We start from the raw sequence: 24,292 nt of genomic DNA on the forward strand, positions 1-24,292 counted from the left end.
CATGATCCTAGGCCTAAGCGTTCTTGAGTTAATATCCGGAAACCATTTTACTATTACGGGTCACTGTGACCTTTACCTTTGACCTAGTGACCTCAAAATCAATAGGGGTCATCTGCGAGTCATGATCAATCTAACTATCAAGTTTCATGATCCTAGGCCTAAGAGTTCTTGATTTATCATCCGGAAACCATTTTACTATTTCGGGTCACCGTGACCTTGACCTTTGATCTAGTGACCTCAAAATCAATAGGGGTCATCTGCGAGTCATGATCAATGTACCTATGAAGATTCATGATCCTAGGCCCAAGCGTTCTTGAGTTATCATCCGGAAACCAGCTGGTGGACGGATCGACCGACAGACCGACCGACCGACCGACATGTGCAAAGCAATATACCCCCTCTTCTTCGAAGGGGGGCATAATAAATGAACAAGTACGTAGATCAATTTAATGAGCAGAATGTATCAACAACCTGTAGGACATGGAAGGTGATTGTTTTTAACGTCAAAGCGTAATATAATTTTGCATAATTTAGTATTAACAAATAATCTAGCTCTACAAAATGATTTTAAAATGTTAGAAACAAGAAAAGTGGCATGTATTTCTCCTCCTTTTGTATGAATATTAACATATGTACTCTAAATGTAAAAGGGCTAAATAACAAAGACAAACACACTTAAATTTTCAAATGGTTAGACGAAAAAAAAGTCTTTTACAGGAAAATCACATCACACGTACCTTCGCACAAACATTGAAAAGTGCATGGGACGGAGATATTTATTTTAGCGGACAACATACAAATAAACAAGGCATCACTTTACTGATCAAAAGTTATATCATGATCCTAGGCAAAAGCGTTCTTGAGTTATCATCCGGAAACAATTTTACTGTTTCGGGTCACCGTGACCTTGAACTTTGACCTAGTGACCTGAAAATCAAGATGGGTCATCTGCGAGTCATGATAAATGTACCTATGAAGATTCATGATCCTAGGCGTAAGTGTTCTTGAGTTATCATCCAGAAACCATTTTTACTATTTCGGGTCACTGTGACCTTGACCTCTGACCTAGTGACCTGAAAATCAATAAGGGTCATCTGCAAGTCATGATCAATCTACCTATCAAGTTGCATGATCCTAGGCCTAAGCGTTCTTGAGTTAATATCCGGAAACCATTTTACTATTACGGGTCACTGTGACCTTTACCTTTGACCTAGTGACCTCAAAATCAATAGGGGTCATCTGCGAGTCATGATCAATCTAACTATCAAGTTTCATGATCCTAGGCCTAAGAGTTCTTGATTTATCATCCGGAAACCATTTTACTATTTCGGGTCACCGTGACCTTGACCTTTGATCTAGTGACCTCAAAATCAATAGGGGTCATCTGCGAGTCATGATCAATGTACCTATGAAGATTCATGATCCTAGGCCCAAGCGTTCTTGAGTTATCATCCGGAAACCAGCTGGTGGACGGATCGACCGACAGACCGACCGACCGACCGACATGTGCAAAGCAATATACCCCCTCTTCTTCGAAGGGGGGCATAATAAATGAACAAGTACGTAGATCAATTTAATGAGCAGAATGTATCAACAACCTGTAGGACATGGAAGGTGATTGTTTTTAACGTCAAAGCGTAATATAATTTTGCATAATTTAGTATTAACAAATAATCTAGCTCTACAAAATGATTTTAAAATGTTAGAAACAAGAAAAGTGGCATGTATTTCTCCTCCTTTTGTATGAATATTAACATATGTACTCTAAATGTAAAAGGGCTAAATAACAAAGACAAACACACTTAAATTTTCAAATGGTTAGACGAAAAAAAAGTCTTTTACAGGAAAATCACATCACACGTACCTTCGCACAAACATTGAAAAGTGCATGGGACGGAGATATTTATTTTAGCGGACAACATACAAATAAACAAGGCATCACTTTACTGATCAAAAGTTATATCATGATCCTAGGCAAAAGCGTTCTTGAGTTATCATCCGGAAACAATTTTACTGTTTCGGGTCACCGTGACCTTGAACTTTGACCTAGTGACCTGAAAATCAAGATGGGTCATCTGCGAGTCATGATAAATGTACCTATGAAGATTCATGATCCTAGGCGTAAGTGTTCTTGAGTTATCATCCAGAAACCATTTTTACTATTTCGGGTCACTGTGACCTTGACCTCTGACCTAGTGACCTGAAAATCAATAAGGGTCATCTGCAAGTCATGATCAATCTACCTATCAAGTTGCATGATCCTAGGCCTAAGCGTTCTTGAGTTAATATCCGGAAACCATTTTACTATTACGGGTCACTGTGACCTTTACCTTTGACCTAGTGACCTCAAAATCAATAGGGGTCATCTGCGAGTCATGATCAATCTAACTATCAAGTTTCATGATCCTAGGCTTAAGAGTTCTTGATTTATCATCCGGAAACCATTTTACTATTTCGGGTCACCGTGACCTTGACCTTTGATCTAGTGACCTCAAAATCAATAGGGGTCATCTGCGAGTCATGATCAATGTACCTATGAAGATTCATGATCCTAGGCCCAAGCGTTCTTGAGTTATCATCCGGAAACCAGCTGGTGGACGGATCGACCGACAGACCGACCGACCGACCGACATGTGCAAAGCAATATACCCCCTCTTCTTCGAAGGGGGGCATAATAAATGAACAAGTACGTAGATCAATTTAATGAGCAGAATGTATCAACAACCTGTAGGACATGGAAGGTGATTGTTTTTAACGTCAAAGCGTAATATAATTTTGCATAATTTAGTATTAACAAATAATCTAGCTCTACAAAATGATTTTAAAATGTTAGAAACAAGAAAGGTGGCATGTATTTCTCCTCCTTTTGTATGAATATTAACATATGTACTCTAAATGTAAAAGGGCTAAATAACAAAGACAAACACACTTAAATTTTCAAATGGTTAGACGAAAAAAAAGTCTTTTACAGGAAAATCACATCACACGTACCTTCGCACAAACATTGAAAAGTGCATGGGACGGAGATATTTATTTTAGCGGACAACATACAAATAAACAAGGCATCACTTTACTGATCAAAAGTTATATCATGATCCTAGGCAAAAGCGTTCTTGAGTTATCATCCGGAAACAATTTTACTGTTTCGGGTCACCGTGACCTTGAACTTTGACCTAGTGACCTGAAAATCAAGATGGGTCATCTGCGAGTCATGATAAATGTACCTATGAAGATTCATGATCCTAGGCGTAAGTGTTCTTGAGTTATCATCCAGAAACCATTTTTACTATTTCGGGTCACTGTGACCTTGACCTCTGACCTAGTGACCTGAAAATCAATAAGGGTCATCTGCAAGTCATGATCAATCTACCTATCAAGTTGCATGATCCTAGGCCTAAGCGTTCTTGAGTTAATATCCGGAAACCATTTTACTATTACGGGTCACTGTGACCTTTACCTTTGACCTAGTGACCTCAAAATCAATAGGGGTCATCTGCGAGTCATGATCAATCTAACTATCAAGTTTCATGATCCTAGGCCTAAGAGTTCTTGATTTATCATCCGGAAACCATTTTACTATTTCGGGTCACCGTGACCTTGACCTTTGATCTAGTGACCTCAAAATCAATAGGGGTCATCTGCGAGTCATGATCAATGTACCTATGAAGATTCATGATCCTAGGCCCAAGCGTTCTTGAGTTATCATCCGGAAACCAGCTGGTGGACGGATCGACCGACAGACCGACCGACCGACCGACATGTGCAAAGCAATATACCCCCTCTTCTTCGAAGGGGGGCATAATAAATGAACAAGTACGTAGATCAATTTAATGAGCAGAATGTATCAACAACCTGTAGGACATGGAAGGTGATTGTTTTTAACGTCAAAGCGTAATATAATTTTGCATAATTTAGTATTAACAAATAATCTAGCTCTACAAAATGATTTTAAAATGTTAGAAACAAGAAAAGTGGCATGTATTTCTCCTCCTTTTGTATGAATATTAACATATGTACTCTAAATGTAAAAGGGCTAAATAACAAAGACAAACACACTTAAATTTTCAAATGGTTAGACGAAAAAAAAGTCTTTTACAGGAAAATCACATCACACGTACCTTCGCACAAACATTGAAAAGTGCATGGGACGGAGATATTTATTTTAGCGGACAACATACAAATAAACAAGGCATCACTTTACTGATCAAAAGTTATATCATGATCCTAGGCAAAAGCGTTCTTGAGTTATCATCCGGAAACAATTTTACTGTTTCGGGTCACCGTGACCTTGAACTTTGACCTAGTGACCTGAAAATCAAGATGGGTCATCTGCGAGTCATGATAAATGTACCTATGAAGATTCATGATCCTAGGCGTAAGTGTTCTTGAGTTATCATCCAGAAACCATTTTTACTATTTCGGGTCACTGTGACCTTGACCTCTGACCTAGTGACCTGAAAATCAATAAGGGTCATCTGCAAGTCATGATCAATCTACCTATCAAGTTGCATGATCCTAGGCCTAAGCGTTCTTGAGTTAATATCCGGAAACCATTTTACTATTACGGGTCACTGTGACCTTTACCTTTGACCTAGTGACCTCAAAATCAATAGGGGTCATCTGCGAGTCATGATCAATCTAACTATCAAGTTTCATGATCCTAGGCCTAAGAGTTCTTGATTTATCATCCGGAAACCATTTTACTATTTCGGGTCACCGTGACCTTGACCTTTGATCTAGTGACCTCAAAATCAATAGGGGTCATCTGCGAGTCATGATCAATGTACCTATGAAGATTCATGATCCTAGGCCCAAGCGTTCTTGAGTTATCATCCGGAAACCAGCTGGTGGACGGATCGACCGACAGACCGACCGACCGACCGACATGTGCAAAGCAATATACCCCCTCTTCTTCGAAGGGGGGCATAATAAATGAACAAGTACGTAGATCAATTTAATGAGCAGAATGTATCAACAACCTGTAGGACATGGAAGGTGATTGTTTTTAACGTCAAAGCGTAATATAATTTTGCATAATTTAGTATTAACAAATAATCTAGCTCTACAAAATGATTTTAAAATGTTAGAAACAAGAAAAGTGGCATGTATTTCTCCTCCTTTTGTATGAATATTAACATATGTACTCTAAATGTAAAAGGGCTAAATAACAAAGACAAACACACTTAAATTTTCAAATGGTTAGACGAAAAAAAAGTCTTTTACAGGAAAATCACATCACACGTACCTTCGCACAAACATTGAAAAGTGCATGGGACGGAGATATTTATTTTAGCGGACAACATACAAATAAACAAGGCATCACTTTACTGATCAAAAGTTATATCATGATCCTAGGCAAAAGCGTTCTTGAGTTATCATCCGGAAACAATTTTACTGTTTCGGGTCACCGTGACCTTGAACTTTGACCTAGTGACCTGAAAATCAAGATGGGTCATCTGCGAGTCATGATAAATGTACCTATGAAGATTCATGATCCTAGGCGTAAGTGTTCTTGAGTTATCATCCAGAAACCATTTTTACTATTTCGGGTCACTGTGACCTTGACCTCTGACCTAGTGACCTGAAAATCAATAAGGGTCATCTGCAAGTCATGATCAATCTACCTATCAAGTTGCATGATCCTAGGCCTAAGCGTTCTTGAGTTAATATCCGGAAACCATTTAACTATTACGGGTCACTGTGACCTTTACCTTTGACCTAGTGACCTCAAAATCAATAGGGGTCATCTGCGAGTCATGATCAATCTAACTATCAAGTTTCATGATCCTAGGCCTAAGAGTTCTTGATTTATCATCCGGAAACCATTTTACTATTTCGGGTCACCGTGACCTTGACCTTTGATCTAGTGACCTCAAAATCAATAGGGGTCATCTGCGAGTCATGATCAATGTACCTATGAAGATTCATGATCCTAGGCCCAAGCGTTCTTGAGTTATCATCCGGAAACCAGCTGGTGGACGGATCGACCGACAGACCGACCGACCGACCGACATGTGCAAAGCAATATACCCCCTCTTCTTCGAAGGGGGGCATAATAAATGAACAAGTACGTAGATCAATTTAATGAGCAGAATGTATCAACAACCTGTAGGACATGGAAGGTGATTGTTTTTAACGTCAAAGCGTAATATAATTTTGCATAATTTAGTATTAACAAATAATCTAGCTCTACAAAATGATTTTAAAATGTTAGAAACAAGAAAAGTGGCATGTATTTCTCCTCCTTTTGTATGAATATTAACATATGTACTCTAAATGTAAAAGGGCTAAATAACAAAGACAAACACACTTAAATTTTCAAATGGTTAGACGAAAAAAAAGTCTTTTACAGGAAAATCACATCACACGTACCTTCGCACAAACATTGAAAAGTGCATGGGACGGAGATATTTATTTTAGCGGACAACATACAAATAAACAAGGCATCACTTTACTGATCAAAAGTTATATCATGATCCTAGGCAAAAGCGTTCTTGAGTTATCATCCGGAAACAATTTTACTGTTTCGGGTCACCGTGACCTTGAACTTTGACCTAGTGACCTGAAAATCAAGATGGGTCATCTGCGAGTCATGATAAATGTACCTATGAAGATTCATGATCCTAGGCGTAAGTGTTCTTGAGTTATCATCCAGAAACCATTTTTACTATTTCGGGTCACTGTGACCTTGACCTCTGACCTAGTGACCTGAAAATCAATAAGGGTCATCTGCAAGTCATGATCAATCTACCTATCAAGTTGCATGATCCTAGGCCTAAGCGTTCTTGAGTTAATATCCGGAAACCATTTTACTATTACGGGTCACTGTGACCTTTACCTTTGACCTAGTGACCTCAAAATCAATAGGGGTCATCTGCGAGTCATGATCAATCTAACTATCAAGTTTCATGATCCTAGGCCTAAGAGTTCTTGATTTATCATCCGGAAACCATTTTACTATTTCGGGTCACCGTGACCTTGACCTTTGATCTAGTGACCTCAAAATCAATAGGGGTCATCTGCGAGTCATGATCAATGTACCTATGAAGATTCATGATCCTAGGCCCAAGCGTTCTTGAGTTATCATCCGGAAACCAGCTGGTGGACGGATCGACCGACAGACCGACCGACCGACCGACATGTGCAAAGCAATATACCCCCTCTTCTTCGAAGGGGGGCATAATAAATGAACAAGTACGTAGATCAATTTAATGAGCAGAATGTATCAACAACCTGTAGGACATGGAAGGTGATTGTTTTTAACGTCAAAGCGTAATATAATTTTGCATAATTTAGTATTAACAAATAATCTAGCTCTACAAAATGATTTTAAAATGTTAGAAACAAGAAAAGTGGCATGTATTTCTCCTCCTTTTGTATGAATATTAACATATGTACTCTAAATGTAAAAGGGCTAAATAACAAAGACAAACACACTTAAATTTTCAAATGGTTAGACGAAAAAAAAGTCTTTTACAGGAAAATCACATCACACGTACCTTCGCACAAACATTGAAAAGTGCATGGGACGGAGATATTTATTTTAGCGGACAACATACAAATAAACAAGGCATCACTTTACTGATCAAAAGTTATATCATGATCCTAGGCAAAAGCGTTCTTGAGTTATCATCCGGAAACAATTTTACTGTTTCGGGTCACCGTGACCTTGAACTTTGACCTAGTGACCTGAAAATCAAGATGGGTCATCTGCGAGTCATGATAAATGTACCTATGAAGATTCATGATCCTAGGCGTAAGTGTTCTTGAGTTATCATCCAGAAACCATTTTTACTATTTCGGGTCACTGTGACCTTGACCTCTGACCTAGTGACCTGAAAATCAATAAGGGTCATCTGCAAGTCATGATCAATCTACCTATCAAGTTGCATGATCCTAGGCCTAAGCGTTCTTGAGTTAATATCCGGAAACCATTTTACTATTACGGGTCACTGTGACCTTTACCTTTGACCTAGTGACCTCAAAATCAATAGGGGTCATCTGCGAGTCATGATCAATCTAACTATCAAGTTTCATGATCCTAGGCCTAAGAGTTCTTGATTTATCATCCGGAAACCATTTTACTATTTCGGGTCACCGTGACCTTGACCTTTGATCTAGTGACCTCAAAATCAATAGGGGTCATCTGCGAGTCATGATCAATGTACCTATGAAGATTCATGATCCTAGGCCCAAGCGTTCTTGAGTTATCATCCGGAAACCAGCTGGTGGACGGATCGACCGACAGACCGACCGACCGACCGACATGTGCAAAGCAATATACCCCCTCTTCTTCGAAGGGGGGCATAATAAATGAACAAGTACGTAGATCAATTTAATGAGCAGAATGTATCAACAACCTGTAGGACATGGAAGGTGATTGTTTTTAACGTCAAAGCGTAATATAATTTTGCATAATTTAGTATTAACAAATAATCTAGCTCTACAAAATGATTTTAAAATGTTAGAAACAAGAAAAGTGGCATGTATTTCTCCTCCTTTTGTATGAATATTAACATATGTACTCTAAATGTAAAAGGGCTAAATAACAAAGACAAACACACTTAAATTTTCAAATGGTTAGACGAAAAAAAAGTCTTTTACAGGAAAATCACATCACACGTACCTTCGCACAAACATTGAAAAGTGCATGGGACGGAGATATTTATTTTAGCGGACAACATACAAATAAACAAGGCATCACTTTACTGATCAAAAGTTATATCATGATCCTAGGCAAAAGCGTTCTTGAGTTATCATCCGGAAACAATTTTACTGTTTCGGGTCACCGTGACCTTGAACTTTGACCTAGTGACCTGAAAATCAAGATGGGTCATCTGCGAGTCATGATAAATGTACCTATGAAGATTCATGATCCTAGGCGTAAGTGTTCTTGAGTTATCATCCAGAAACCATTTTTACTATTTCGGGTCACTGTGACCTTGACCTCTGACCTAGTGACCTGAAAATCAATAAGGGTCATCTGCAAGTCATGATCAATCTACCTATCAAGTTGCATGATCCTAGGCCTAAGCGTTCTTGAGTTAATATCCGGAAACCATTTTACTATTACGGGTCACTGTGACCTTTACCTTTGACCTAGTGACCTCAAAATCAATAGGGGTCATCTGCGAGTCATGATCAATCTAACTATCAAGTTTCATGATCCTAGGCCTAAGAGTTCTTGATTTATCATCCGGAAACCATTTTACTATTTCGGGTCACCGTGACCTTGACCTTTGATCTAGTGACCTCAAAATCAATAGGGGTCATCTGCGAGTCATGATCAATGTACCTATGAAGATTCATGATCCTAGGCCCAAGCGTTCTTGAGTTATCATCCGGAAACCAGCTGGTGGACGGATCGACCGACAGACCGACCGACCGACCGACATGTGCAAAGCAATATACCCCCTCTTCTTCGAAGGGGGGCATAATAAATGAACAAGTACGTAGATCAATTTAATGAGCAGAATGTATCAACAACCTGTAGGACATGGAAGGTGATTGTTTTTAACGTCAAAGCGTAATATAATTTTGCATAATTTAGTATTAACAAATAATCTAGCTCTACAAAATGATTTTAAAATGTAGAAACAAGAAAAGTGGCATGTATTTCTCCTCCTTTTGTATGAATATTAACATATGTACTCTAAATGTAAAAGGGCTAAATAACAAAGACAAACACACTTAAATTTTCAAATGGTTAGACGAAAAAAAAGTCTTTTACAGGAAAATCACATCACACGTACCTTCGCACAAACATTGAAAAGTGCATGGGACGGAGATATTTATTTTAGCGGACAACATACAAATAAACAAGGCATCACTTTACTGATCAAAAGTTATATCATGATCCTAGGCAAAAGCGTTCTTGAGTTATCATCCGGAAACAATTTTACTGTTTCGGGTCACCGTGACCTTGAACTTTGACCTAGTGACCTGAAAATCAAGATGGGTCATCTGCGAGTCATGATAAATGTACCTATGAAGATTCATGATCCTAGGCGTAAGTGTTCTTGAGTTATCATCCAGAAACCATTTTTACTATTTCGGGTCACTGTGACCTTGACCTCTGACCTAGTGACCTGAAAATCAATAAGGGTCATCTGCAAGTCATGATCAATCTACCTATCAAGTTGCATGATCCTAGGCCTAAGCGTTCTTGAGTTAATATCCGGAAACCATTTTACTATTACGGGTCACTGTGACCTTTACCTTTGACCTAGTGACCTCAAAATCAATAGGGGTCATCTGCGAGTCATGATCAATCTAACTATCAAGTTTCATGATCCTAGGCCTAAGAGTTCTTGATTTATCATCCGGAAACCATTTTACTATTTCGGGTCACCGTGACCTTGACCTTTGATCTAGTGACCTCAAAATCAATAGGGGTCATCTGCGAGTCATGATCAATGTACCTATGAAGATTCATGATCCTAGGCCCAAGCGTTCTTGAGTTATCATCCGGAAACCAGCTGGTGGACGGATCGACCGACAGACCGACCGACCGACCGACATGTGCAAAGCAATATACCCCCTCTTCTTCGAAGGGGGGCATAATAAATGAACAAGTACGTAGATCAATTTAATGAGCAGAATGTATCAACAACCTGTAGGACATGGAAGGTGATTGTTTTTAACGTCAAAGCGTAATATAATTTTGCATAATTTAGTATTAACAAATAATCTAGCTCTACAAAATGATTTTAAAATGTTAGAAACAAGAAAAGTGACATGTATTTCTCCTCCTTTTGTATGAATATTAACATATGTACTCTAAATGTAAAAGGGCTAAATAACAAAGACAAACACACTTAAATTTTCAAATGGTTAGACGAAAAAAAAGTCTTTTACAGGAAAATCACATCACACGTACCTTCGCACAAACATTGAAAAGTGCATGGGACGGAGATATTTATTTTAGCGGACAACATACAAATAAACAAGGCATCACTTTACTGATCAAAAGTTATATCATGATCCTAGGCAAAAGCGTTCTTGAGTTATCATCCGGAAACAATTTTACTGTTTCGGGTCACCGTGACCTTGAACTTTGACCTAGTGACCTGAAAATCAAGATGGGTCATCTGCGAGTCATGATAAATGTACCTATGAAGATTCATGATCCTAGGCGTAAGTGTTCTTGAGTTATCATCCAGAAACCATTTTTACTATTTCGGGTCACTGTGACCTTGACCTCTGACCTTAGTGACCTGAAAATCAATAAGGGTCATCTGCAAGTCATGATCAATCTACCTATCAAGTTGCATGATCCTAGGCCTAAGCGTTCTTGAGTTAATATCCGGAAACCATTTTACTATTACGGGTCACTGTGACCTTTACCTTTGACCTAGTGACCTCAAAATCAATAGGGGTCATCTGCGAGTCATGATCAATCTAACTATCAAGTTTCATGATCCTAGGCCTAAGAGTTCTTGATTTATCATCCGGAAACCATTTTACTATTTCGGGTCACCGTGACCTTGACCTTTGATCTAGTGACCTCAAAATCAATAGGGGTCATCTGCGAGTCATGATCAATGTACCTATGAAGATTCATGATCCTAGGCCCAAGCGTTCTTGAGTTATCATCCGGAAACCAGCTGGTGGACGGATCGACCGACAGACCGACCGACCGACCGACATGTGCAAAGCAATATACCCCCTCTTCTTCGAAGGGGGGCATAATAAATGAACAAGTACGTAGATCAATTTAATGAGCAGAATGTATCAACAACCTGTAGGACATGGAAGGTGATTGTTTTTAACGTCAAAGCGTAATATAATTTTGCATAATTTAGTATTAACAAATAATCTAGCTCTACAAAATGATTTTAAAATGTTAGAAACAAGAAAAGTGGCATGTATTTCTCCTCCTTTTGTATGAATATTAACATATGTACTCTAAATGTAAAAGGGCTAAATTACAAAGACAAACACACTTAAATTTTCAAATGGTTAGACGAAAAAAAAGTCTTTTACAGGAAAATCACATCACACGTACCTTCGCACAAACATTGAAAAGTGCATGGGACGGAGATATTTATTTTAGCGGACAACATACAAATAAACAAGGCATCACTTTACTGATCAAAAGTTATATCATGATCCTAGGCAAAAGCGTTCTTGAGTTATCATCCGGAAACAATTTTACTGTTTCGGGTCACCGTGACCTTGAACTTTGACCTAGTGACCTGAAAATCAAGATGGGTCATCTGCGAGTCATGATAAATGTACCTATGAAGATTCATGATCCTAGGCGTAAGTGTTCTTGAGTTATCATCCAGAAACCATTTTTACTATTTCGGGTCACTGTGACCTTGACCTCTGACCTAGTGACCTGAAAATCAATAAGGGTCATCTGCAAGTCATGATCAATCTACCTATCAAGTTGCATGATCCTAGGCCTAAGCGTTCTTGAGTTAATATCCGGAAACCATTTTACTATTACGGGTCACTGTGACCTTAACCTTTGACCTAGTGACCTCAAAATCAATAGGGGTCATCTGCGAGTCATGATCAATCTAACTATCAAGTTTCATGATCCTAGGCCTAAGAGTTCTTGATTTATCATCCGGAAACCATTTTACTATTTCGGGTCACCGTGACCTTGACCTTTGATCTAGTGACCTCAAAATCAATAGGGGTCATCTGCGAGTCATGATCAATGTACCTATGAAGATTCATGATCCTAGGCCCAAGCGTTCTTGAGTTATCATCCGGAAACCAGCTGGTGGACGGATCGACCGACAGACCGACCGACCGACCGACATGTGCAAAGCAATATACCCCCTCTTCTTCGAAGGGGGGCATAATAAATGAACAAGTACGTAGATCAATTTAATGAGCAGAATGTATCAACAACCTGTAGGACATGGAAGGTGATTGTTTTTAACGTCAAAGCGTAATATAATTTTGCATAATTTAGTATTAACAAATAATCTAGCTCTACAAAATGATTTTAAAATGTTAGAAACAAGAAAAGTGGCATGTATTTCTCCTCCTTTTGTATGAATATTAACATATGTACTCTAAATGTAAAAGGGCTAAATAACAAAGACAAACACACTTAAATTTTCAAATGGTTAGACGAAAAAAAAGTCTTTTACAGGAAAATCACATCACACGTACCTTCGCACAAACATTGAAAAGTGCATGGGACGGAGATATTTATTTTAGCGGACAACATACAAATAAACAAGGCATCACTTTACTGATCAAAAGTTATATCATGATCCTAGGCAAAAGCGTTCTTGAGTTATCATCCGGAAACAATTTTACTGTTTCGGGTCACCGTGACCTTGAACTTTGACCTAGTGACCTGAAAATCAAGATGGGTCATCTGCGAGTCATGATAAATGTACCTATGAAGATTCATGATCCTAGGCGTAAGTGTTCTTGAGTTATCATCCAGAAACCATTTTTACTATTTCGGGTCACTGTGACCTTGACCTCTGACCTAGTGACCTGAAAATCAATAAGGGTCATCTGCAAGTCATGATCAATCTACCTATCAAGTTGCATGATCCTAGGCCTAAGCGTTCTTGAGTTAATATCCGGAAACCATTTTACTATTACGGGTCACTGTGACCTTTACCTTTGACCTAGTGACCTCAAAATCAATAGGGGTCATCTGCGAGTCATGATCAATCTAACTATCAAGTTTCATGATCCTAGGCCTAAGAGTTCTTGATTTATCATCCGGAAACCATTTTACTATTTCGGGTCACCGTGACCTTGACCTTTGATCTAGTGACCTCAAAATCAATAGGGGTCATCTGCGAGTCATGATCAATGTACCTATGAAGATTCATGATCCTAGGCCCAAGCGTTCTTGAGTTATCATCCGGAAACCAGCTGGTGGACGGATCGACCGACAGACCGACCGACCGACCGACATGTGCAAAGCAATATACCCCCTCTTCTTCGAAGGGGGGCATAATAAATGAACAAGTACGTAGATCAATTTAATGAGCTGAATGTATCAACAACCTGTAGGACATGGAAGGTGATTGTTTTTAACGTCAAAGCGTAATATAATTTTGCATAATTTAGTATTAACAAATAATCTAGCTCTACAAAATGATTTTAAAATGTTAGAAACAAGAAAAGTGACATGTATTTCTCCTCCTTTTGTATGAATATTAACATATGTACTCTAAATGTAAAAGGGCTAAATAACAAAGACAAACACACTTAAATTTTCAAATGGTTAGACGAAAAAAAAGTCTTTTACAGGAAAATCACATCACACGTACCTTCGCACAAACATTGAAAAGTGCATGGGACGGAGATATTTATTTTAGCGGACAACATACAAATAAACAAGGCATCACTTTACTGATCAAAAGTTATATCATGATCCTAGGCAAAAGCGTTCTTGAGTTATCATCCGGAAACAATTTTACTGTTTTGGGTCACCGTGACCTTGAACTTTGACCTAGTGACCTGAAAATCAAGATGGGTCATCTGCGAGTCATGATAAATGTACCTATGAAGATTCATGATCCTAGGCGTAAGTGTTCTTGAGTTATCATCCAGAAACCATTTTTACTATTTCGGGTCACTGTGACCTTTGACCTCTGACCTAGTGACCTGAAAATCAATAAGGGTCATCTGCAAGTCATGATCAATCTACCTATCAAGTTGCATGATCCTAGGCCTAAGCGTTCTTGAGTTAATATCCGGAAACCATTTTACTATTACGGGTCACTGTGACCTTTACCTTTGACCTAGTGACCTCAAAATCAATAGGGGTCATCTGCGAGTCATGATCAATCTAACTATCAAGTTTCATGATCCTAGGCCTAAGAGTTCTTGATTTATCATCCGGAAACCATTTTACTATTTCGGGTCACCGTGACCTTGACCTTTGATCTAGTGACCTCAAAATCAATAGGGGTCATCTGCGAGTCATGATCAATGTACCTATGAAGATTCATGATCCTAGGCCCAAGCGTTCTTGAGTTATCATCCGGAAACCAGCTGGTGGACGGATCGACCGACAGACCGACCGACCGACCGACATGTGCAAAGCAATATACCCCCTCTTCTTCGAAGGGGGGCATAATAAATGAACAAGTACGTAGATCAATTTAATGAGCAGAATGTATCAACAACCTGTAGGACATGGAAGGTGATTGTTTTTAACGTCAAAGCGTAATATAATTTTGCATAATTTAGTATTAACAAATAATCTAGCTCTACAAAATGATTTTAAAATGTTAGAAACAAGAAAAGTGGCATGTATTTCTCCTCCTTTTGTATGAATATTAACATATGTACTCTAAATGTAAAAGGGCTAAATAACAAAGACAAACACACTTAAATTTTCAAATGGTTAGACGAAAAAAAAGTCTTTTACAGGAAAATCACATCACACGTACCTTCGCACAAACATTGAAAAGTGCATGGGACGGAGATATTTATTTTAGCGGACAACATACAAATAAACAAGGCATCACTTTACTGATCAAAAGTTATATCATGATCCTAGGCAAAAGCGTTCTTGAGTTATCATCCGGAAACAATTTTACTGTTTCGGGTCACCGTGACCTTGAACTTTGACCTAGTGACCTGAAAATCAAGATGGGTCATCTGCGAGTCATGATAAATGTACCTATGAAGATTCATGATCCTAGGCGTAAGTGTTCTTGAGTTATCATCCAGAAACCATTTTTACTATTTCGGGTCACTGTGACCTTGACCTCTGACCTAGTGACCTGAAAATCAATAAGGGTCATCTGCAAGTCATGATCAATCTACCTATCAAGTTGCATGATCCTAGGCCTAAGCGTTCTTGAGTTAATATCCGGAAACCATTTTACTATTACGGGTCACTGTGACCTTTACCTTTGACCTAGTGACCTCAAAATCAATAGGGGTCATCTGCGAGTCATGATCAATCTAACTATCAAGTTTCATGATCCTAGGCCTAAGAGTTCTTGATTTATCATCCGGAAACCATTTTACTATTTCGGGTCACCGTGACCTTGACCTTTGATCTAGTGACCTCAAAATCAATAGGGGTCATCTGCGAGTCATGATCAATGTACCTATGAAGATTCATGATCCTAGGCCCAAGCGTTCTTGAGTTATCATCCGGAAACCAGCTGGTGGACGGATCGACCGACAGACCGACCGACCGACCGACATGTGCAAAGCAATATACCCCCTCTTCTTCGAAGGGGGGCATAATAAATGAACAAGTACGTAGATCAATTTAATGAGCAGAATGTATCAACAACCTGTAGGACATGGAAGGTGATTGTTTTTAACGTCAAAGCGTAATATAATTTTGCATAATTTAGTATTAACAAATAATCTAGCTCTACAAAATGATTTTAAAATGTTAGAAACAAGAAAAGTGGCATGTATTTCTCCTCCTTTTGTATGAATATTAACATATGTACTCTAAATGTAAAATGGCTAAATAACAAAGACAACACACTTAAATTTTCAAATGGTTAGACGAAAAAAAAGTCTTTTACAGGAAAATCACATCACACGTACCTTCGCACAAACATTGAAAAGTGCATGGGACGGAGATATTTATTTTAGCGGACAACATACAAATAAACAAGGCATCACTTTACTGATCAAAAGTTATACAGGAATAACAGTGGATAACTTGAAAGAAATAATGATTGGCAGACAAGCAAGTATAGATATAACAAGCAAATTCGTTGAATTGATATCCCCCGCCAATATGCTGCTGGACACAAAAGTGTTATATTTGACACTCAAAACAAGCATTTTTTCAAGATAAAAAGGGTCATAACTCCATTATTAACAGATATTGTACAATGCCATTTGGCGTGCATTATTATCTGATCAATATATATATACTCATTCCAAGTTTCAATGAAATCCGCCAAATCACTTTCAAGATATGGCTGCCGACACGCAAACAAATGCATTTTTTCAAGATACAAAGGGCCATAACTCCGTTATTAACAGATGGTGTACAATGCCATTTGGCGTGCATCATCCGCTTATCCATATATATACTCATACCAAGTTTCAATGAAAACCGCCAAAGCACTTTCAAGATATGGCTCCGGACACAAAAGTACCTATAGTAAAAAGCATTTTTCAAGATACAAAGGGCCATAACTCTGTTTCTAACAGATAGATGGTATACAATGTCATTTGGCGTGCATCATCCTCTTATGCATATATATACTCATACCAAGTTTCAATGAAATCCGCCGAAGCACTTCCAAGATATGGCTCCGGACAAAAGTGCCTATAGTAAAAAGCATTTTTTCAAGATACAAAGGGCCATAACTCTGTTTTTAACAGATGGTGTACGATGCCATTTGGCGTGCATCATCCTGTTATGCATATATATACACCAAAGTTTCAATGAAATCTGCTAAAGCACTTCCAAGATATGGCTCCGGACACAAAAGTGCCTATAGAAAAAAGCATTTTTTCAAGATACAAAGGGCCATAACTCTGTTTTTAACTGATGGTGTACAATGCCATTTGGCGTGCATCATCCTCTTATGCATATATATACTCATACGAAGTTTCAATAAAATCCGCCAAAGCACTTTCAAGATATGGCTCCGGACACAAAAGTGCCGGACAGACGGACAGCTGGACGGACGGACAACGCCAAAACAATATCCCTCCGCCTCTGGCGGGGGATAATAATACACGAAACACAATTAACATTAATAAACGTTTACGGCCTGAATATAGATGAATCCAAATTTTATGAAACATTACATTCCAATAAAATAAATAACAAATAAAAAAAACATTTTAGTTGGAGGTGATTTCAATATTGTTCTTTACGCATAATTAGAGATAAAAATAATGGAAATCTTTATACTCACTCCAAAAATAGGAACATTTTGAATAACATAGTTGAAAACTACAATTTGATGGCATAATACTTCGTGCACGGGCACAGCTTGTTGAACACAATGAAAACAATACGAAATACTTTGCAAAGAATGAAAAACTTACAAACGAACAAAAAACTATACAAAACTAGTAGTTGATGGCAAAGACGCTACAAATAGAAGTCAAATACTAGAAGAACGCATATTTTTTAAACGATCTATAAACAAAAATGTTGAAAATAACACCCTCTTAAGAAATACACATCATGCTTTAATTGAAGAGGAACACACAATAATTTGATGTGCCTGCACTTCCAGCTTGTTAAGTGAACAATCAATCGTGTCACATGTTATCTCACATGATGACTGGAATAAACAGCCTCAGACAATGAACAGGAGCAAAATTTAAGTGTACAATTTCGAGTATTGAAAGTCTCATTCTTTAATCAACCATAATCTAATCTAGAAGTAAAAGTGCACTTTTGCCTTTCATAGATAAACTTTCAAAAGGACTTTTCGGCACTACAACAATGGATCAGGTCAATTTCCTTGCTGATCACATGAATAAACTAACCATTTATAAGAATGGACAACTGTTTGTCAGGTATTAAATATAACATGCTACCAAACAAATTTATTGACTGTGGATTGCAATCAACATCCTCAAATATGCACCAAGTCATTGATTATGTTACAAGTATTCTTATGGATCAAATAAGAGAAACCAGTAGCATACATGATGAATTAGAAGAATTTAAGTTAGGAGTTCCAGATTAAATTAATGGAAAGACATGTACTCAATGAATGATTTTCTGTTTGCAAGAAATGAATCAAGCTTGTTTGTAACTTTAAAACTTCTAATTTTATAACTGAAAGATCCTTTGCATTTATACAAGGTCGAGTCTTTTCCTGTACCTATAAATGCTACATCTCATGATCTGTAGATGAAGCTCAAATATTAAATCTCCCTGCTTTCTTATTGATAACTAATGAGTGGCTAGACCCAATTAAACTGAATGTGTAGGGTCCAGCCTCAAGTATTGTAAAAATAATTTTGCCTAATTACTTCTTCATGTTGTATATTGGCAATCTTTGCAAATGACAAAATCAAGCAATTATATGCGTAATTTCAGGTATGTTAAAAATGCCATTATACCTACAGCAAACACAACTATATTTAAAACACTATGAATACATGTATACATATCCAGGTGACATCAAATTAACAAAACCAAATTTTTTTTTGCCCATTAAAAGTTTTTAAGACTTGTTACTTGAAAAGGAACAAGGGCTGTTTGTAAAACATGAATGCCCCCCATATGGGCTGTCAGTTGTAGTGGCAGCCATTGTGTGAATACTTTTTTTGTCACTGTGGTGGTAGTGGAGGTGATGATGGTTTCATGATACCAGGCGTAAGCCTTCTTGAGTTATCATCCGGAAACCATTTTCCTATTTCCAGTCAACCATTTTACTGCATCATTTCACTGTGACCTTTGACCTAGTGACCTGAAAATCAATAAGAGTCGTCTGCAAGTCAGGATCAATGCCCCTATTAAGTTTCATGATCCCAGGCGTAAGCGTTCTTGAGTTATCATCCGGAAACCATTTTCCTATTTCCAGTCAACCATTTTACTGTTTCAGGTCACTGTGACCTTGACCTTTGACCTATTGACCTGAAAATCAGTAGGGGTCATCTGCTGGTCATGACCAATGTCCCTATTAAGCTTCATGATCCTAGGCGTAAGCATTCTTGAGCTATCATCCGGAAACCATTTTACTGTTCCGAGTCACTGTGCCCTTGACCTTTGACCTAGTGACCTGAAAATCAATAGGGGTTATCTGCCAGTCATGATCAATGTACCTATGAAGTTTCATGATCCTAAGCGTATGCATTATTGGGTTATCATCCGGAAACCATTTTACTGTTTCGTGTCACTGTGACATTGACCTTTGACCTAGTGACCTGAAAATCAATAGGGTTCATCTGCTAGTCATGATCAATGTTCCAATAAAGTTTCATGATCCTAGGCCTAAGCATTCTTGACTTATCATCCGGAAACCATTTTACTATTTGGAGTCAATGTGACCTTGACCTTTGACCAAGTGACCTGAAAATCAATAGGGGTCATCTGCCAGTCATGATCAATGTACCTGTGAAGTCTCATGATCCTAGAGCTAAGCGTTCTTGAGTTATCATCTGGAAACCATCTGGTGGACGGACCGACCGACGGACCGACCGACATGTGCAAAACAATATACCCCCTCTTCTTCGAAGGGGGGCATACAAATTAACAAACAAGTGATGTCATCATCTTCGAAAACGAGAAAAATTGCCATATCTAGTCACGAGTCTTTTTTTAAAATAAATTGTCAAACAAGAGCTGTCACCATAGAATGACATATGCCCCCTATAAACGGTTTGATAGAAGTTATAGCATTTTTCGAAACCTAAACGCAGATTTCGAAATCTGAACGCGGACCCTAAGTTCAAGGTCAAGGTCACAGGGGTCAAAATGTTTGTGCGTATGGAAAGGCATTGTCCATATAAACATGCACACCAAATATGAAGGTTATATCTCAAGGGACAAAGAAGTTATGAGCATTTTTCGAAACCTAAACGCAGATTTTGAAACCTAAACGCAGACCATAAGTTCAAGGTCAAGGTCACAGGGGTCAAAATTTGTGTGTGTATGGAAAGGCCTTGCCCATATACACATGCATACGAAATATGAAGGCTTTATCTCAAGGGACATAGAAGTTATGAGCATTTATCGAAACCTGCAAAGTGTGACGGAAAGACGGACAGTCCGATCACTATATGCCCCCTTTTCTTCACAAAGGGGCATAAAAAACATAGCAAAAGGAAATTACAATCTTCGAACATAGAAATCATCTACAATGTATGCTTGAATGAAAAATAAAGAAAACAAGAGCGTCAGAGGACAGCGCGCTCGACTTTTCGAGTGCTTGACAGTATAACATAAGCCATCATGGGGAAATTAATCAAATTAATCAATAAGGTCAAGGTTATTGTTCAGGTATATTTTCAACGATCTATTGAGCATTTGTAAAGACATAAAACAAACTAATAAGATTTTTTTTTCAAGTTTGATAGCAATAGTTGGGTGGGATGTTTGGATGGTCCTTCAAAAATAAAGTAAATAAACATTGGTTTCTTTTTTTAAACCATGTTTCAAAGAAAAGAAAAAAATGTGGGTTGGGTAGGGGGGGGAGGGATGAGCGGGGGTATAATGTGGGGCGTGGTCATTTATTAGAAAGTCTTTCAAATATAAAAGGAAAACAAAATGTATTTATTTTTTTTGGAGGGGGGGAGGGGGCTCAGGGATTCTGAGTTGGGGCTTGAGGTATTGTTTTGTTTGGGTGGAGTCCATTGTTTCAACTTGTGGGCCATTTTAGGTCGACAATAAGCCGAACTTATTGATATAAAATGCAACATTTGACGCAACATATCAACACATGTTCCTTTGATCGTTTTATCCTTAAGTGACAGATGCTGACGTATATTAGCACTTGTATTTTTGGTAGGATTAGATATTTGATTAGTAGCATAGTGATGTACGTTTTGATAAAGCAATACTCAATAGACACATAGATTAATAACAACTGATATATCGATCTGAGTTGCAGTTAGCTTGGCTTTCGATTAATCATACTGTAGGTTAAGTCCATGTTCTTTCCAACTGTTAAGGCCATTGCAAGGATTAAACTATACTGTTGTTAACAATGTTTTAAATTGTTGTAAAATGTAGATTTAGTAATGCGCCGTTGTCTTGTAAGTATTTATGGCTAAGTAGATGAAATATTTGAAACGGTAACACACATGACAAATACATCATATGATTATAATACTCTAATGGTGACAGCACGGTGAATACATAATAACAAATGCATAATTATTTATTTCATTTAACATATTTGATGTTTTTAGATACACATGATGACGACCGAAGAGCGATATATTTGTGCCATATGCGCCAGAGGGTACAAGCACAGGCGCAATATGGTTTACCATGAAAGAACACACGCTGGGATGTTACCCTTTAACTGTTGCGGCGTTGGGTTTTCATCAAGACGACAATTACAAAGACACAGGTCATTATCATAAAGCGCTTTTAGTCATTAGAAATATCACAGTCGGCTGTCTTATTTTACTCGCGATTCTAAACGTTTCGAATTATGTACATTGCAGTTTCACTACATAAACATTATCTTTAGAAAGCTGTGATAAACAGTCTTAACCAAAACGCGTTATCGATGTATAAGATACACATTTCCCAAATCATTAACTAGTCAATTATTGTAAATAAGTAGCAAAGAGTGTACGTGTAGGATACATGTGCTTATTATGCTTATGATTGATTACAGGTGCAATGTACACGGTGACGGAAAAAAACTATCTTTGCCTTTATTGTGGAAAAGAATTCGCAACGAAAGAAGATTTAGATGCCCACTCGGCCCGGGAACAGCGCACTCGAGTGCGAGATATGCAACCACAAGGCCACAACACGGGCTCATCTCCGAGAACATCTCAAAACACACAGCGAGGAAAAAACACACGTTTGCCATGTGTGCAACGCCGCCTATAAACATATAAGTTCACTGTATAGGCACTATGGGCAAAAGCACAAATTACGTGTATACAGTGGTTTTACCTGTTTGTGATTTATTTGTGATTTACCCGTGATTTATTTGTGATTTACCCGTGATTGAATTGTTGCGATAAAAGCATTATCATCAGATCTCAAGCATAATTAACAGTTGAAACGTATCGGTTTATACCACGATGTTTACTTGTTGCGTTTTTTTTACTTTTTATTGTTTTTTTTTCAATGTTTTGTTAATCCTACTGTTATATTATAGCAGTTGTGATTTGAATGGTGATTAAAATTTTATTTTATAATTGTGATTAATGCTTTATAATCAGATCTCAAGCATAATTAACATTTGAATCGTATCTGTTTATACCACGATGTTAACTTGTTGCGTTTCTTTTCTTTTTATTGTATTTTTTTTATTTTGTAAACGCTACTGTTATATTATAGCAATTGTGATTTAGACTGTGATTTACATGTGATTCAATGATGCCATTTAACATTGTTTCATTAATTAAAATTATTAATAAAACATACACTGCGTTGTGTTAATTTCTGAAACAAAATCTTGAACAATCTTCGTTGTTCGTTAACTGCATGGAGCAAATCAAACGTAAAAAGCAAAGACAACTGAGCATTTGTGTAATATTATACTTTGCTTTCATCCAAAATTTCTCAATTATCTATGAGACACACAATTCTTAATGCCGAAATATAAAATGGAGTATTAAATTAGGGCAGTTTAAATGTTGTACAGTTTTGGACAAAAATAGAGTTATTAAAACAACGTTTGAATCAATGCTGTTCAAAGCTTCAATTAATTATTTGCAAGCAATTATGATCGGATTCACAAAGGCAACAATTAACACATTCCTTTATCATTTATTTGAGTGAGATAAATATTCAGCACAATTGTGTCGTGTACTAAGAAAACTGGGCATATTGCATGTGCGTAAAGTGTCGTCCCAGATTTGCCTATTAAGTCAGCACAGGCTAATAAGGGACGACATTTTCCGCGTAAAGTGTCGTCCCAGATTTGCTAAACCAGACTTTCGCTAAGAAGAGACATTATTTAAACGAAAAATTCCATAAAAGCGGAAAATGTCGTCCCTGATTAGTCTGTGCGCACTGCACAGGCTAATCTGGGATGACAAATTTGCGCACAAGCATTATTCCCAGTTTTCTCAGAACACGACACAATTAACTTAAATACGGGAAAAAAATAACACCCGATGCACATGAATAATTTTATATATCTCGCTCAAGTCAAGCTACTAAAACACGGAATTCTTCAGAAAGGCGGTTTCTTATCAAATTTCTTCCATGTCTAGTCCAAGTCTGTACGTAGGCAATAACTTGCTTTCGTTTCACCTCGCACAGTCCCACCGTACACCTAAAGTTCCCCTGGCAACGGCATTTCGACTCGAGTCCATTTTGGCCTCTTTTGCCTTCGGTTTCACACGCAGTCTCCCCGGGTTGTCAAACTCGTGGTCACTAAAATTGAAATAAATACAAATAAATACATTACTACAGTTGAAATAACATGTGTTTTTTCTTTTAAATTTTACTAAAAATATTCCGAATGGACATATTACATGTATTTCCATAATAACAGTTTGTACACGACTAAATAAGCTTTACGGACAAACAAAATTACCGAATATCGGAAGAGCTCTTGATTTTTGGTTCATCTTCACCTTTGCCATCGACGTTATATTGACAAACGAGTTTGTACACATTCTTTTTCGAGGTTGTATAGAAGAAGTGCCTGAAAGTTTTAACAATAGTTTGGGTTGGAATCTAAATGCATCGGGGGTCAAT

The 24,292-nt window shown here is 37.8% G+C and overlaps 1 long non-coding RNA gene across 1 annotated transcript in view; it reads left to right on the forward strand.

Annotated features, from left to right (window-relative positions):
• The window catches only part of LOC127848297 (uncharacterized), a 29,943-nt gene extending 7,588 nt beyond the window's left edge, over positions 1-22,355 (forward strand). The window contains exons 2-3 of the long non-coding RNA XR_008034446.1: positions 21,808-21,971; positions 22,245-22,355. This is a non-coding gene — a long non-coding RNA (uncharacterized LOC127848297). The remainder of the gene's footprint in view (positions 1-21,807; positions 21,972-22,244) is intronic.
• The last annotated feature ends 1,937 nt before the right edge of the window (positions 22,356-24,292 follow it).

The sequence above is a fragment of the Dreissena polymorpha genome, chromosome 1, assembly GCF_020536995.1.
Source record: "Dreissena polymorpha isolate Duluth1 chromosome 1, UMN_Dpol_1.0, whole genome shotgun sequence".
Taxonomy (NCBI): Eukaryota; Metazoa; Mollusca; class Bivalvia; order Myida; family Dreissenidae; genus Dreissena; species Dreissena polymorpha.